Here is an 18,692-nt window from a genome sequence, read left to right on the forward strand (position 1 = left end):
TCTGATATTGTCGTTCAAAAGTCAAATGTTCGTTTCCCATTGCAAAAGATTTGGCGACAGTATGTTCTAAAGAACACGTCCCAGGGTCAGAGCATGACCTGTGCTAAGGATCAGGTGTGTCTCTCTCCTGTGTATTGTTGGCATGTTGGGGGAAGTTGTGTTGTGTCTCATTCATTGCAGTTAGCCTAGCTAACTAACGAGTCCCCACAGACCAGACTGAAAGCAGCAGTGGAACAGACTAGCAGCATTAACATGACAAAGGCTTATGGAGGGGTGCACTGTGATAAAGGCACAGTGCTGATTAAAGACTACCTGCATTTAACCCATGCGCACTGGGAGAGGCACAGGAGCCCCCAGACCCTCAGTTCACCACTGAACATCGAGGTCAACCTTATAGCTCATAAAAAGTTGAGTTGAGTCATGCATGTGTCATACACACATTTTTGAGTCACACACTTAACAAAGCGTGATGATGGCATCATAATGCAAAAAAAAATTTGCAATTCAATATTAGAGAAAAACAATTCGCTTTGGCTTGATGGATAAGTTCACCCGAAGGTCATGAGCCCTGATTATAAGATTAAATAATTAACCGTTGTGTTGTCTTAAGGTTCAATGTGTTGTCTTAAGGGTCAAAAATGACCTGCCACAATATATAACAGCAGAGGAAACCCCCTAAATTATATTTTTCCAACTTGAAATTTGATGACTTTCCTAGAGTGACCCCAACATTAGAAAAAGTGAAACGTCGTCTTCGTTCATATTTCCATGAAAGCTGTACACCACCAGGGTACAAAGATTGTCTTAGGGTTATTTTTGACCCGGCAGTTATAAAATAATTTACACACCACAAAGAAACACACACACACACACACACACACACACACACACACACACACACACACACACACACACACACACACACACACACACACACACACACACACACACACACACACACACACACACACACACACACACACACAATGACAAATTGAGATTATGTGTGCTACTAATTGAACTCAGCCAGCAGCTCCTGAAGAGAAAGATCCCCATGGTTGGCACAGTTTGAAAGAACACGCCTGAGATCCCCCCTGCACTCCTTGCAACAAGGGGGAGAGAGGCCTTCTCTTCAAAGTTTGCCTTCACCCCCACCACCACTCTAGTTTTTTACCTCCCAAAGAGGAACAAAAATGTGGTCCTCCTGAGCACACTGCACAAAACAGCTGAGATCAGTGATCGTGAGGATAGGGAGCCAGCCATCATCCTGGCCACCACAAAGGAGATGTGGACAACCTGGACAAGGGGATTGGAACTCACAGCAGCAGGAGGATGACTGCCTGCTGGCCCCTGGTCATCATCCATAACATCATTGATGTGTCCTCATACAATGTCTTTTGTGATACGGAACAAGATCAACCCTACCTGGATGCCTGATAAGTGGAACAAGAGGAGGGTGTTCCTGAAGCAGCTGGGAAAGGCACTTGTAACCTCACACTTTCAAAGAAGGGAGCGCCTCCCCTGTACAGCAGTCTCTGCAGCACTTGTGAAAGCTGTTCAGGGGGCTGAATCTTGTCCTGATCCACCTGAGGCTGCAGCTGGGGCAGGTAAGAGGAGGAGATGCCAATTCTGCCCCCAAAAGAAGGACCGTAAACAAATACTATGTGCTGCATATGTGAGAAATACATCTGTAAAGTCCATGCACACATAGTTGAATACTGTCCTACATGTGCTAATTAGAGTTGATTGATTTATGTTCTTCACGTTTTTTGTTTTGTATCTATTATATTATGTTATTCTTATTTATTGTTGTTGTTTATACAATGGTTAAACAAATGAAAAAAGACTAGTATTTTGTAGTTGACAGTATATAAGAATATATCACTTTGTTGCCAAAAGATGGTCCAGAGGAGGTAACCTTATCTCAAGAAAATGCATTCAAAATTACTTTCTGCACATTTCTGCGACTTTCTTAGGCTATACAAGTGCAATCTCTTGCTAAAAAATGGATGTTTACACCTATGCAGTACCTTTAGCAATAATAATAATAATAATAAACCTCTACTTTAGTAAACAATTATGACAGGTGTGTTGTAATAAAAACGAGTGTCCACTGATTAAATGCAGTCTTTCTACACTGTGAAGAGGGAAAACCCAGATATTCACAAAGTGTGTGATGAATAACAGGTTGTTTCTTCATGCAAAATAGATTTGGGGCTTAAAATTCAATTAAGCTGCTTTATTTTAGGGGTTTAGTGAAGGCGGGTCATTTTTTTACCCTTAGGACAAGGGGAGTATACAGAATGTTAAGACTACACAAAGGTCAAGTTGTTACGCCGTTTAGCGTTATAATCAATTCATCAATCAATCTGTCATGTTGTCTTGTCTCTGTCCTTTCCCTTCACCCTGTCTCCCTCTGCTGGTCGTGTCAGGTTACCTTTTCTCCCCTTCTTTCCCCCAGCTGTTCCCTGTCTCCTCCTAACTACCCATTCACCCCGTTCCCCACCTGTTCCCTTTTTCCCTCTGATTAGGTCCCTATATCTCCCTCTGTTTCTGCTCCTGTCCTTGTCGGATTCTTGTTTGTTTGTGTTTCATGCCTGAGCCAGACTATCGTCATGTTTGCTGTAACCTTGTCCTGTCCTGTCGGAATCTGCCGGTCTATCTGAGCCTACCTACGTTTTGTTATTAAAGAAGCTCTGTTTAAGTTAGTTCGCTTTTGGGTCCTCATTCACTCACCATAACAGAAGAATCCGACCAAGAATGGACCCAGCGACTTCAGATCCTCTCCACTCAGCCGTCGGGATCCAGGGAGCGATGCTAGGCAGACACGAGCAGGAAGTGTCTGCTGCTCGACATGCCGTTGAGACCCTGGCCACCCAAGTCTCCAACCTCACAGAACAGGTTCACCATCTCCGCCTCGATCCACCGGCCACTTCCAGGGCTTTCGAATCTCCGGAGCCCAGAATCAATAACCCGCCGTGTTACTCTGGGGAGCCCACTGAATGCCGCTCGTTCCTCACCCAGTGTGATATTGTGTTTTCTCTCCAGCCCAACACTTACTCCAGGAGCACTGCTCGTGTCGCCTACGTCATATCTCTCCTTATTGGACGGGCTCGTGAGTGGGGCACGGCAATCTGGGAGGCAAGGGCTGAGTGTACTAACCAGTATCAGGACTTTAAGGAGGAGATGATACGGGTTTTTGATCGATCTGTTTTTGGGGAGGAGGCTTCCAGGGCCCTGTCTTCCCTATGTCAAGGTAATCGATCCATAACAGACTACTCTATTGAGTTTCGCACTCTTGCTGCCTCCAGTGGCTGGAACGAGCCGGCTTTGCTCGCTCGTTTTCTGGAGGGTCTCCGCGCAGAGGTAAAGGATGAGATTCTCTCCCGGGAGGTCCCTTCCAGCGTGGATTCCCTGATTGAACTCGCTATTCGCATTGAGCGACGGGTTGATCTGCGTCACCGAGCTCGTGGAAAGGAGCTCGCGTTCTCCGTTGCCCCCCTCTCCGCATCACTACCATCTTCCTCTGCCGGCTCGGGAGCTGAGCCTATGCAGCTGGGAGGTATCCGCATCTCGACTAAGGAGAGGGAACGGAGAATCACCAACCGCCTCTGTCTCTATTGCGGTTCTGCTGGTCATTTTGTCACTTCATGTCCAGTAAAAGCCAGAGCTCATCAGTAAGCGGAGGGCTACTGGTGAGCGCTACTACTCCTGTCTCTCCTTCAAGATCCTGCACTACCTTGTCGGTCCATCTACGCTGGACCGGTTCGTCAGCTTCCTGCAGTGCCTTAATAGACTCTGGGGCGGAGGGCTGTTTTATGGACGAGACCTGGGCTCGGGAACATGACATTCCTCTCAGACAGTTAAGGGAGTCCACGGCCTTGTTCGCCCTGGATGGTAGTCCTCTCCCCAGGATTCAGCGTGAGACGCTACCTTTAACCCTCACTGTTTCTGGTAATCATAGCGAAACCATTTCTTTTTTGATTTTTCGTTCACCTTTTACACCTGTTGTTTTGGGCCATCCCTGGCTAGTTTGTCATAATCCTTCCATTAATTGGTCTAGTAATTCTATCCTCTCCTGGAACGTCTCTTGTCATGTGAAATGTTTAATGTCTGCTATCCCTCCTGTTTCCTCTGTCTCTTCTTCACAGGAGGAGCCTGGTGATTTGACAGGGGTGCCGGAGGAATATCACGATCTGCGCACGGTGTTCAGTCGGTCCAGGGCCACCTCTCTTCCTCCACACCGGTCGTATGATTGTAGTATTGATCTCCTTCCGGGAACCACTCCCCCCCGGGGTAGACTATACTCTCTGTCGGCTCCCGAACGTAAGGCTCTCGAGGATTATTTGTCTGTAGCTCTTGACGCCGGTACCATAGTCCCCTCCTCCTCTCCCGCCGGAGCGGGGTTTTTTTTTGTCAAGAAGAAGGACGGGTCTCTGCGCCCCTGCATAGATTATCGAGGGCTGAATGACATAACAGTTAAGAATCGTTATCCGCTTCCTCTTATGTCTTCAGCCTTCGAGATCCTGCAGGGAGCCAGGTTTTTCACTAAGTTGGACCTTCGTAACGCTTACCATCTCGTGCGCATCAGGGAGGGGGACGAGTGGAAGACGGCGTTTAACACTCCGTTAGGGCACTTTGAATACCGGGTTCTTCCTTTCGGCCTCGCTAACGCTCCAGCTGTCTTTCAGGCATTAGTCAATGATGTCCTGAGAGACATGCTGAACATCTTTGTTTTCGTTTACCTTGACGATATCCTGATTTTTTCACCGTCACTCCAGATTCATGTTCAGCACGTTCGACGTGTCCTCCAGCGCCTTTTAGAGAATTGTCTTTTTGTGAAGGCTGAGAAGTGCACTTTTCATGCCTCCTCCGTCACATTTCTCGGTTCTGTTATTTCCGCTGAAGGCATTAAGATGGATCCCGCTAAAGTCCAAGCTGTCATTGATTGGCCCGTCCCTAAGTCACGCGTCGAGCTGCAGCGCTTTCTCGGCTTCGCGAACTTCTATCGTCGTTTCATCCGTAATTTCGGTCAGGTGGCCGCTCCTCTCACAGCCCTTACTTCTGTCAAGACGTGCTTTAAGTGGTCCGTTTCCGCCCAGGGAGCTTTTGATCTCCTCAAGAATCGTTTTACATCCGCTCCTATCCTTGTTACACCTGACGTCTCTAGACAGTTCGTTGTCGAGGTTGACGCGTCAGAGGTGGGCGTGGGAGCCATTCTTTCTCAGCGCTCCCTCTCTGACGACAAGGTCCACCCATGCGCGTATTTTTCTCATCGCCTGTCGCCGTCGGAACGTAACTATGATGTGGGTAACCGCGAACTGCTCGCCATCCGGTTAGCCCTAGGCGAATGGCGACAGTGGTTGGAGGGGGCGACCGTTCCTTTTGTCGTTTGGACTGACCATAGGAACCTTGAGTACATCCGTTCTGCCAAACGACTTAATGCGCGTCAGGCGCGTTGGGCGCTGTTTTTCGCTCGTTTCGAGTTCGTGATTTCTTATCGTCCGGGCTCTAAGAACACCAAGCCTGATGCTTTGTCTCGTCTCTTCAGTTCTTCAGTAGCCTCCACTGACCCCGAGGGGATTCTCCCTGAGGGGCGTGTTGTCGGGTTGACTGTCTGGGGAATTGAGAGGCAGGTAAAACAAGCGCTCACTCACACTCCGTCGCCGCGCGCTTGTCCTAGGAACCTTCTTTTCGTTCCCGTTCCTACTCGTCTGGCCGTTCTTCAGTGGGCTCACTCTGCCAAGTTAGCCGGCCACCCTGGCGTTCGGGGTACGCTTGCTTCCATTCGCCAGCGTTTTTGGTGGCCCACCCGGGAGCATGACACGCGTCATTTCGTGGCTGCTTGTTCGGTCTGCGCGCAGACTAAGTCCGGTAACTCTCCTCCTGCCGGCCGTCTCAGGCCGCTTCCTATTCCCTCTCGACCGTGGTCTCACATCGCCTTAGATTTTGTCACCGGACTGCCTTCGTCAGCGGGGAAGACTGTTATTCTTACGGTTGTCGATAGGTTCTCTAAGGCGGCCCATTTCATTCCCCTTGCTAAGCTTCCTTCTGCTAAAGAGACGGCACAAATCATCATCGAGAATGTTTTCAGAATTCATGGCCTTCCGTCAGACGTCGTTTCGGACAGAGGTCCGCAATTCACGTCTCAATTTTGGAGGGAGTTTTGCCGTTTGATTGGGGCTTCCGTCAGTCTCTCTTCCGGCTTTCACCCCCAGTCTAACGGTCAAGCAGAACGGGCCAATCAGACTATTGGTCGCATCTTACGCAGTCTTTCTTTTCGCAACCCTGCGTCTTGGTCAGAACAGCTCCCCTGGGCAGAATACGCCCACAACTCGCTTCCTTCGTCTGCGACCGGGCTATCTCCTTTTCAGAGTAGCCTCGGGTACCAGCCTCCGCTGTTCTCATCTCAGTTCGCCGAGTCCAGCGTCCCCTCCGCTCAGGCTTTTGTCCAACGTTGCGAGCGCACCTGGAAGAGGGTCAGGTCTGCACTTTGCCGTTATAGGACGCAGACTGTGAGGGCTGCTAATAAGCGTAGAACTAAGAGTCCTAGATATTGTCGCGGTCAGAGAGTTTGGCTCTCCACTCAGAACCTTCCCCTTAAGACGGCTTCTCGCAAGTTGACCCCGCGGTTCATTGGTCCGTTCCGTATTTCTCGGGTCATTAATCCTGTCGCAGTTCGACTTCTTCTTCCGCGATACCTTCGTCGCGTCCACCCGGTCTTCCACGTCTCCTGCATTAAGCCCGTTCTTCGCGCCCCCGCTCGTCTTCCCCCCCCCCCCCCCCCATCCTTGTCGAGGGCGCACCCATCTACAGGGTCCGCAGGATTTTGGACATGCGTCCTCGGGGCCGTGGTCACCAGTACCTTGTCGATTGGGAGGGGTACGGTCCTGAGGAGAGGAGTTGGGTTCCCTCTCGGGACGTGCTGGACCGTGCGCTGATCGAGGATTTCCTCCGTTGCCGCCAGGTTTCCTCCTCGAGTGCGCCAGGAGGCGCTCGGTGAGTGGGGGGGTACTGTCATGTTGTCTTGTCTCTGTCCTTTCCCTTCACCCTGTCTCCCTCTGCTGGTCGTGTCAGGTTACCTTTTCTCCCCTTCTTTCCCCCAGCTGTTCCCTGTCTCCTCCTAACTACCCATTCACCCCGTTCCCCACCTGTTCCCTTTTTCCCTCTGATTAGGTCCCTATATCTCCCTCTGTTTCTGCTCCTGTCCTTGTCGGATTCTTGTTTGTTTGTGTTTCATGCCTGAGCCAGACTATCGTCATGTTTGCTGTAACCTTGTCCTGTCCTGTCGGAATCTGCCGGTCTATCTGAGCCTACCTACGTTTTGTTATTAAAGAAGCTCTGTTTAAGTTAGTTCGCTTTTGGGTCCTCATTCACTCACCATAACACAATCAAACAAACAATTAGGACAATGGAGCTTTTAGTAACACTAAATCAACCAAAACCAATCACAATAAGGTCCTCCTTCACTCTGAGATAACGCAGTACTCACAACCACAAAAATACACAAAATAAACACAAAGACGACAAAAGGGCTGAATAATGCAGAGAGTAACAACATGACGCTGAAAAACACAGTATGGCGATTGATTCAATCAGTGTTTGTGTTGTAAAGAGTATTGGTGTGCTCTTCAGTCTGGTCATATCAATGTTTCATGTCCACTTTAAATCTGTGGATTAGGCTAATTATCGGAGTTGAGGCCCTTGTTCATTATCCTCAGTCTAAAAGAACCCTGTTAATGTTTGTGATATAAAATATCACCCTTCAAGACGCACTAATTACTGTGCAACACTTAAATCTCATTATGCGCTACTAACAGATAAAAAAGACGAATGTCTGGGGTATACACAACAAATGCCTTTATGGCCAGACCACAGTATTCTGTCTGTAAGATCCTGTTTTTTTGTGGGTTTTTTTCTCTGTCCTCATCCTCCCATCTGAGTCTAACGTCCTTTCAGGGTGTTCGCTCATGTGTGCAGTGGGCCTCCACTGCTGAGCGGCTCTCCAGCCTCCCTGTCCTAGCAGAGTACAAAAGAGCTAGCCTGCCTGCCCCTCTCCCCAAAGGAAACTCTCTGCAGGATATGGAGGAGCTAAGACCACCACCTCGATCTCCGCTTGAGTCCGTCTGGCTCTAAATTCTTCTCTCTCACTGATTCCCTTGCTCTTTTTCCTTCTGTCTGAAGTCATACGCCTGTATGTGTAATGTGTATCTCCCTCCTGACTCTTGCTCTGTTGTTTGTACAGTTTTTCTCTCGCTCTCTGTTTAGTGGTATCATGCCAGCACCCTGGGTGAGAAAGCATTTCTTTCTCTGGGGCTTAGGGCATATTATTCGATAGTGATGCTCAGCTCAGCGCCATGGGGACAGTAGATTACACAATAGGGGCCAGCCTCAAATCACTGTTTTTGTTTGAAATCTTCTTTGGATTTCTCCCAGCCCACACAATTACTGTTAGACCAACAAGTTGCATCATGGGGAATGGGTATTGTCCAGTCCTCGAGCATCCTGTGAATGGATAATATATCAACATTGTTCACTCATTCTTCTCCTTGACTTAATATCCAGCCCCCTCTCCACCAGTGTCTTTTACTCTCTGTTATTGGATGCACAGCAACAGAGGATGGAGGACGATGTCCGTCTTTAATGGTTCAGTGGATATCCATTGATGATGGCAATAGGTTGATATTCTCTTGCAGCAGAATCCACCACAAGGATGTTGCTTTACTAAATATGCCAAGGCCCTGTGTATTCTACTGCTAAGTGCGTAATGTGCACTCAGAGGTTTCTGAGAATAATTTTACAGCGGGGAAAGACTGATGTTAGTAATGTTGACATAAAATCTCTTAGAAATAAATAGAAAACAAATGACATTCAAGCTGTGAGTTAAATAAGTGAAAGAGGGAAAGGTAAGGAACCTAACAACTCAACAACCCAACTGACCATATGGTCCAGAGGAGGTAGCCTCATCTCCATGCTCTTCAGCCAGTGTCGCAGGGCTCGGATTTGACATCTGAACTCGCCCTGCCATTGGCTCCACTCCTCTGACTCCCTCCTGGAAGCATATAAGCCCACACAGCTTGTGTCTATGTCACTATTAATCTCATATTAATATATATATCAATACCTGCCTAATCAGATACCTGCAGTAACTTCAAATACCTAGAGTATTGGAAACTGCTTTTCCAGCTACACTGAAAGGGGAGTTTGTATTTAAGCAATAAGTCACGAGGGGGTGTGGTATATGGCCAATATAACACGGGTAAGTGCTGTTCTTAGGCACGACGCATCGCGGAGTCCTATACACAGCCCTTAGCCGTGGTATATTGGCCATACACCACAAACCCCCGAGATGCATTATTGCAGTTATAAATTGGTTACCAACATAATTAGAGCAGTAAAAATAATTGTTTTGTCATACTCGTGATATACCACGGCTGTCAGCCAATCAGCATTCAGGGCTCGAACCACCCAGTTTATAATAGAATTTATCATCATTTTTTTTCTTTTCAGCAAATTACTATTTATCATGAATAATAACCTGGATAAATACTGTAATTTAAAGTGTCATCATACATAATAATTGGGACAGTGAAGCATTTTTTCTATTTTGGGCTCTATACTTCAAAAGTTTGGATTTGAAATGAATCAAAGACTATGGGGTTAAAGTGCAGACGGTCAGCTTCAATTTGAGGGTATTTCCATGCATATCGGGTGCGCCGTTTAAAAAGATCAGCACTTTTTGTATACTGAACAACAATAAATGCAACATGCAACAATTTAAAAGATTTTACAGCTACAGTTCATAGAAGTAAATCAGTCAATTGAAATAAATTCATTAGGCTCTAATTTATGGATTTCACATGACTGGGCAGGGGCACAGCCATGAGTGGGCATAGGCCCACTCTCTTGAGAGCCAGGCCCACCCACTGGCAAGCCAGGCCCAGCCAATCAGAATGAGATTTTCCCCATTTAAAGGGCTTCATTAGAGTGGCCTTTTATTGTCCCCAGTGCAAGGTGCACCTGTGTAATGATCATGCTGTTATGCCACACCTGCCAGGTGGATGGATTATCTTGGCAAATGAGAAATGCTCACTAACAAATGTCTGTAAACGACATTGCGCGGTTCTGATAAAAATCAGTTTCTACATATTTTCAAGTGCACTCCCGTCAAGCGGTTGTAGTCGCCGCACCTGTGTGGGAGAGCACGAGGAGACACCTTTCATTTCACCATTGACAGTTTTTCTTTCTTTCATTAAAATCATTGTTTACTGAAACAACTAGTAACCATACCAATTACCCAATGTTTGTAACTGGACCTTTTACACTGTGTGCTTCACAGTTCCTTTTTGTTATTGTCTTTGTTCTGTTTGACCATCCAGGTCAATGACTTTAGACCCAGGCACGCTGGTCCACTAAACTGTGACAATCGACCAACTGTCATCATCACCAGCCATTTGTTCAGTTTGACCTGACTGATGGTGGGTGACGGGCATGGAGCCCAGTGCAACAACGTCTAACACATTGAATTTCTATTTAATTACAGATGTTATGATCTTGAAATGCATACAAAAAGGAAAATTCAACCAATTATGTGAATTGTTGAAATGTTGAAGTTGTGATGGTTATGTGTTGAATTGAGCCATGGCTACTTTGTGTTTGCATTTACCCATACCGAGAGCTCTGTTCCTTGGATGTGAGTGTTGCCAATCCATACACACTCCCCCTTTCTTCCTGAAACAGACAACAAAAATAAGAATACATCAGAGATGATTCATTTGTGTTTGCTTTCACTCAATATACAGTATAATACCATGAATTGGTAGTGATCAGGACACTGAGTTTGTCCTCATCGACACATTAGTATAGTACTACCAAAGTTCAAATTTAGGAATTTATTTTACTGCCCCCTACTGGTAGGTCTGTTATAGCATTGTCTTCCCAAAGCATTGCCTCAACCCCATTCTCTGATGTCTTACCTCCTCGTCACCCCTCTCTGGGAGGGTTGGGAGGGACAGGGTCAGTGAAGGGTAGTCAAGGCAGTCATGAGAGGTATTCTGGCAGGTAGATGGCCCATCTCTCATATTGGCTGGATCTTCCATCAATATCAAAGACTAACATTGGCATAGAAAGACACACACAGACATACAGATAGGCCGAGAGAGCACTACTTCGACACCTGCCCATTCATAACACACAGACACACATACACTGTATATCTAAGTCTCTAATAATAACGTTCTCCAAGTCACTGACAGAAAATGTATTGTCATGACGTTGGACTGGGGGTAGGTTTATGACAGTCATAAATACCTCTTACCCCCCTTTTTCCTCTCTCTACCCTACTGATGCAACATTTGCAAAACCCTTGGTTAACATAGAGATTCTGGGAACATCAGACGGTGGGGGGAAATGAACTATATTCTGGTAATCCGACCAACTGAATATATGCGGTGGTAATTAATGAATATGATGTCAGTTCGGTTGTCATCAGAGACATTCTCATCAATGATAAGATGACATAAACTCTACAGTGGAAAGTCTACACATCAGAGTTATCGGATTCACATAGAATTATTGTTCAATTTAAATGTTTGAATATGAAATTATTCGGGATGGGATGAAATGTGATTTTAGCTTCTAAAATGTGAGATTTGGGTTTTCTGCTCAATCAGTGGCCCGCCCCTGTGAAGGAACATGGGCTATACAACTTTTCAAACGACTGCCTTGCCTGGTTAACCAACTACTTTGCAGACAGAATTTAGTGTGTCAAATCGGAGGGCATGTTGTCCGGTCCTCTGGCAGTCTCTATGGGGGTGCCACAGGGTTCAATTCTCGGGCCAACTCTTTTCTCTGTATATATCAATGATGTTGCATTTGCGGCGGGCGATTCCCTGAACCACCTCTACGCAGATGACACCATTCTGTATACTTCTGGCCCTTCTTTGGACACTGTGTTAACAAACCTCCAAACGAGCTTCAATGCCATACAACACTCCTTCCGTGGCCTCCAACTGCTCTTAAACGCTAGTAAAACCAAATGCATGCTTTTCAACCGATCGCTGCCTGCACCCGCACGCCCGACTAGCATCACCACCCTTGATGGTTCCGACCTAGAATATGTGGACATCTATAAGTACCTAGGTGTCTGGCTAGACTGTAAATTCTCCTTTCAGACTCATATCAAACATCTCCAATCTAAAAATCAAATCTAGAGTCGGCTTTCTATTTCGCAACAAAGCCTCCTTCATTCACGCCGCCAAACTTACCCTAGTAAAACTGACTATCCTACCGATCCTCGACTTTGGCGATGTCATCTACAAAATAGCTTCCAATACTCTACTCAGCAAACTGGATGCAGATTATCACAGTGCCATCCGTTTTGTTACTAAAGCACCTTATACCACCCACCACTGCGACCTGTATGCTCTAGACGGCTGGCCCTCGCTACATATTCGTCGCCAGACCCACTGGCTCCAGGTCATCTACAAGTCCATGCTAGGTAAAGCTCCGCCTTATCTCAGTTCACTGGTCACGATGGCAACACCCACCCGTAGCACGCGCTCCAGCAGGTGTATCTCACTGATCATTCCTAAAGCCAACACCTCATTTGGCCGCCTTTCCTTCCAGTTCTCTGCTGCCTGTGACTGGAACGAATTGCAAAAATCGCTGAAGTTGGAGACTTTTATCTCCCTCACCAACTTTAAACATTTGCTATCTGAGCAGCTAACCGATCGCTGCAGCTGTGCATAGTCCATTGGTAAATAGCCCACCCAATTTACCTACCTCATCCCCATACTGTTTTTATTAATGTACTTTTATGCTCTTTTGCACACCAGTATCTCTACCTGCACATGACCATCTGATCATCTATCACTCCAGTGTTAATCTGCTAAATTGTAATTATTCGTCTACCTCCTCATGCCTTTTGCACACAACGTATATAGACTTTGTTTTCTACTGTGTTATTGACTGTTCACACTGCTATGCTTTATCTTGGCCAGGTTGCAGTTGTAAATGAGAACTTGTTCTCAACTAGCCTACCTGGTTAAATAAAGGTGAAATGAAAAATAAATAAATAAAAACACGCCCTCCTCTCCCTTCCTATATAAAGCCTTGACGACAATGTAACCTCCTGTTCCGAGGATGTGAGGCCGACGGTCCGATGTCAGAATGGTTCAGATAATAACTACAGAACGGAGCCAACATCAGCGTGAGCTTTGGTTGCGAATGGTATGAACTTTGAACTCTTATTCACTACAGAAGTGATACCTCCTAGCCGTTGAGTTAGCAACAGCCGCTGCAAATGAGGGTTAGGAAGGAACAGACAGAGTATCCCGTCTATCACACAACGATGTTACTACAATGTATCCAATTGACCACCAGAGACATTCTTCAAAGGACAAAGGACTTGGTTTGGCAACACGGCCTTCCATCTACCACCAACCTACAGAAGCGCAGCTCAGAGTAAATATTTATTGCATTTTCCTTTTCCAAATGGGCGGTAATTTAGAATGCATAAGATACTGTATTTACGATAGCACAACTTCGCCCTTTGTTCCTCAGTCTTCCCGCTCTTTCACTCAAACCCAGCCCCTTTTCTTTTGAGTAACAAGCTGTCATATTTGTTCTGCCCGCTAGGGACGTTTTCCTTTATGACGTAATTTGTAATCAAGTTATCATGAATTATGTGTATGTGTAATTCTGTGTGATTAGTTAGGTATTTAGTAAATAAATAATTAAACCCAATTTTGTATTGCTGATTCCAACCAAGAATTTACAACTTTCAGATGAGACTGAATTAAGGTGACGATTAATATTGCCAGCTATTGATGTAAAATATTACTAGGTCTTTAAGAGTTTATTCGGAAGATAACAGCTCTATAAATATTATTTTGTGGTGCCCCGACTCTCTAGTTAATTACATTTACATGATTAGCTCAATCAGGTAATATTAATTACGAAGAAATAATTTCATAGAATAGCATGTCATATCACTTAATCCGGCATAGCCAAAGACACAACAATATCTATGAAGTTGGTAGCTGAATCGTGAATGAGGGGATGAGGGTTATTGTTTGCTTGTATTCCAAGACCTCTGATTCCAAGAGGACATGAGTTGAAATTACTTGTAAGTTAAACTAGTAGTGCCCTCAGAATGGTGAAATGAAATAATGCAGACAGTAGTTCTTGCAGACAGCAAGTATAGGGCATTAAAGACACCACTTAATTCACCTATAATGATACTACCATGGCATACAGTGCCAGTTGTGTAAAAATACTTTGAAGTACTAAAGTAGTTTTTTGGGGTATCTGTACTTTGTTATTTATATTTTGGACAACTTTTACTTCACTACAATCCTACAGAAAACAATCTACTTTTTACTCCATACATTTTCTCCATACATTCACCCCATTCTCTGATGTCTTACCTCCTCGTCACCCCTCTCTGGGAGGGGTGGGAGGGACAGGGTCAGTGAAGGGTAGTCAAGGCAGTCATTAGAGGTATTCTGGCAGGTAGACGGCCCATCTCTCATATTGGCTGGATCTTCCATCAATATCAAAGGCTAACGTTGGCAAAGAAAGACACACACAGACATAGAGATAGGCCGATAGAGCACTACTTCCACGCCCGCCCATTCATAACACACAGACACCGTATATCTAAGTCTCTAATAACGTTCCCCAAGTCGCTGACAGAACATGTATCCATTAAATTAAGTTGGTAGCTGAATCGTGAATGAGGGTTCATTGTTTGCTCATATGATTCCAAAAGGACATGAGTTGAAATTACTTGTAAGTCAAACTAGTAGTGCCCTCATTATGGTGAAATGAAATAATGCAGACAGGAGTGCTTGCAGACATTAAGTAAAGGGCATTAAAGAAACTACTTAATTCACCTATAATGATACTAACATGGTATACAGTACCAGCGGTGTAAATTAAGTAAAAATACTTTAAAGTACTACTTAAGGCATTTTTTGGGGGTATCTGTACTTTACTATTTATATTTTTGACTACATTTACTTCACTACATTCCTACAGAAAATAATGTACTTTTTAGTCCATGCATTTTCTCTGACACCCAAAAGTACTAGTTATATTTTGAATGTCTAGCAGGACAGGAAAATGGTCCAATTCACACACTAATTAAGAGAACATCCCTGGTCATCTCTACTGCCACTGATCTGGCACTCACTAAACACAAATGCCGAATTTGTAAATAATGTCTGTGTGTTGGAGTGTGCCCCTGGCTATCCATAAATTCAAAAGAAAATGGTGCTGTTTGGATTGCTTAATATAAGGAATTTGAAATTATTTATACTTTTACTTTGATACTTAAGTACATTTTAGGAATTACATTTACTTTTGATTCCTTAAGTACAGTATATTTAAAACCAAATACTTTTAGACTTTCACTCAAGTATTTTACTGGGTGACTTTCACTTTTGTCATTTTCTAGGAAGGTATTTTTACTTTTACTCAAGTATGACAATTGTGTACTTTTTCCACCACTGCCCAGAACAATGGTTTTAAGTATAAGTATATGCATACCACAATAAAATGACTAAACTAAAGTATAAGGCCTACCACAAAATACAATGGCTTAAACTGAAGCCATTTGCATTCATTGAAAAAACATAGTGTATCAGATGCTGCTACCAATAAATTGATTCATAGCCTTTGGAGTGTAAATACAGTGCCTTGCGAAAGTATTCGGCCCCCTTGAACTTTGCGACCTTTTGACACATTTCAGGCTTCAAACATAAAGATATAAAACTATATTTTTTTGTGAAGAATCAACAACAAGTGGGACACAATCATGAAGTGGAACGACATTTATTGGATATTTCAAACTTTTTTAACAAATCAAAAACTGAAAAATTGGGCGTGCAAAATTATTCAGCCCCTTTACTTTCAGTGCAGCAAACTCTCTCCAGAAGTTCAGTGAGGATCTCTGAATGATCCAATGTTAACCTAAATGACTAATGATGATAAATACAATCCACCTGTGTGTAATCAAGTCTCCGTATAAATGCACCTGCACTGTGATAGTCTCAGAGGTCCGTTAAAAGCGCAGAGAGCATCATGAAGAACAAGGAACACACCAGGCAGGTCCGAGATACTGTTGTGAAGAAGTTTAAAGCCGGATTTGGATACAAAAATATTTCCTAAGCTTTAAACATCCCAAGGAGCACTGTGCAAGCGATAATATTGAAATGGAAGGAGTATCAGACCACTGCAAATCTACCAAGACCTGGCCGTCCCTCTAAACTTTCAGCTCATACAAGGAGAAGACTGATCAGAGATGCAGCCAAGAGGCCCATGATCACTCTGGATGAACTGCAGAGATCTACAGCTGAGGTGGGAGACTCTGTCCATAGGACAACAATCAGTCGTATATTGCACAAATCTGGCCTTTATGGAAGAGTGGCAAGAAGAAAGCCATTTCTTAAAGATATCCATAAAAAGTGTTGTTTAAAGTTTGCCACAAGCCACCTGGGAGACACACCAAACATGTGGAAGAAGGTGCTCTGGTCAGATGAAACCAAAATTGAACTTTTTGGCAACAATGCAAAACGTTATGTTTGGCGTAAAAGGAAACACAGCTCATCACCCTGAACACACCATCCCCACTGTCAAACATGGTGGTGGCAGCATCATGGTTTGGGCCTGCTTTTCTTCAGCAGGGACAGGGAAGATGGTTAAAATTGATGGGAAGATGGATGGAGCCAAATACAGGACCATTCTGGAAGAAAACCTGATGGAGTCTGCAAAAGACCTGAGACTGGGACGGAGATTTGTCTTCCAACAAGACAATGATCCAAAACATAAAGCAAAATCTACAATGGAATGGTTCAAAACTAAACATATCCAGGTGTTAGAATGGCCAAGTCGAAGTCCAGACCTGAATCCAATCGAGAATCTGTGGAAAGAACTGAAAACTGCTGTTCACAAATGCTCTCCATCCAACCTCACTGAGCTCGAGCTGTTTTGCAAGGAGGAATGGGAAAAATGTTCAGTCTCTCGATGTGCAAAACTGATAGAGACATACCCCAAGCGACTTACAGCTGTAATCGCAGCAAAAGGTGGCGCTACAAAGTTTTAACTTAAGGGTGCTGAATAATTTTGCACGCCCAATTTTTCAGTTTTTGATTTGTTAAAAAAGTTTGAAATATCCAATAAATGTCGTTCCACTTCATGATTGTGTCCCACTTGTTGTTGATTCTTCACAAAAAAATACAGTTTTATATCTTTATGTTTGAAGCCTGATAATGTGCCTACAGGTACACACAATGTAATCTTATGTGTTGTATTAATATGTTCTAAATGCTGTACAGTCACTGTGTAGATAATTCCATTGTCAGAATGTGTGATTTACCTGGATATTGAAATGTAGTTGACAAGATTACCTTTTTTAATAGCACATTTATTTACATTAAAGTGTTACCATCAAAACATACACCAGATTCCATTCACCATGCCACTCAACAAAAAAAATCTGTTAATGAGCAAAACCAACCAGTTAGTTTTGATTAAATATCTTGTTACCACTTAAATCCGCATTTAACAAAACACGTTTTGCGGAGCAGGTACATGTCCTATTCTCTTCTTCTTACAATTTATTTTTTCAAAGAATATTTATTACCGAGTTAGTAAAACATGCAAAGCAAAAATGTATTATATAATATAAGAAAAATATGATGAAAAATGAACATTTACAGAAGTAAAACACTTCCTAGAAGCAGAACAGAAAAAAAAAACATTCTTGGTATGGAAAACAAGAGCTAAAATACTGGTTTAAAAGCAACATATGACAAAGCTTCAAAATCATTTTTGCAAAGGAAAAATGTAAAATGTAGGAAAATGTCTTGAAATGTATTCATCCTAGAAAATATGTACATTCATTCAATGTATTGTAAATATATTGCAATGTCATCTCAGCAACTATTTACTTTGGTTTTGACTGATGTTACATTGATGTTGCTTACAGAAATTAAGATTACATTGCATTTCATCTTCATGGCGCTGACCATGTGAAAGCTCATAAACATAGTGATGTGTACATGTGAGTGGTGTAATCCAAAATAGGGGGATTATGATCAATATTCAAGTCAGAATGTTGGACAGAAGTTCATGGAGTTTGTTCCTAGTATGGTATCCCAGGGAGACTTCAGGGGTCACAAGCCTCAACTGTCTTCAAAAATGAGGGAGGTGCAATGGAAGCAAGGTACTCAATGGCAGATCTAAAAAAACAAAACAAAAATAATAATTTTGAGACAACAAAACCAACAACAGTAAAAAATAAATTTAAAAAAGCTAAAATAATTGTAACGCAAACAAATAAATAAATTGCAAATGTATTTGATTATTTAATGCTTTATTTGGTGGATGATGAATTTACCTGCATTTCTGGATGCTGAAGCTGTTGAATTGAGATACCGTCCCCGTAAAGAGACTCATCAGCCAAGGCAATCTGAGTACTTGCAAATCCCCATCGAATTCTGATGGAATGAGACATCTGTCAAAAAAGGGAATTGATCATCTTAATATACTGAGGTGAAAAAGGCATGATCATAATCATCCAACTAATAAAAACGTTTGATAGCGCCTTCTTCCAAACTAGAATTGAAATACTAGCGATAAAGGGGGGAGAGAAAAAAACAGAATCAAAGGAGAGTAGAGAAGGTGTA

At 43.8% G+C, this 18,692-nt stretch overlaps 1 protein-coding gene across 18 annotated transcripts in view; it reads right to left on the bottom strand.

Annotated features, from left to right (window-relative positions):
- Positions 1 to 17,407: 17,407 nt before the first annotated feature.
- Positions 17,408 to 18,692, bottom strand: part of LOC110489723 (plectin) — a 183,765-nt gene continuing 182,480 nt past the window's right edge. For 17 of the 18 annotated variants that reach the window (XM_021562579.2, XM_036948365.1, XM_036948357.1 and 14 more), the window contains 2 exons: positions 18,404 to 18,520; positions 17,408 to 18,245 (listed from right to left, as the gene is read on the bottom strand). The gene's annotated coding sequence lies outside the window, so the exon portion shown is untranslated. The remainder of the gene's footprint in view (positions 18,246 to 18,403; positions 18,521 to 18,692) is intronic. The other variant, XM_036948348.1, reaches the window with a different exon arrangement.

Source organism: Oncorhynchus mykiss, chromosome 2, assembly GCF_013265735.2.
Source record: "Oncorhynchus mykiss isolate Arlee chromosome 2, USDA_OmykA_1.1, whole genome shotgun sequence".
In the NCBI taxonomy this organism is placed as follows: domain Eukaryota; kingdom Metazoa; phylum Chordata; class Actinopteri; order Salmoniformes; family Salmonidae; genus Oncorhynchus; species Oncorhynchus mykiss.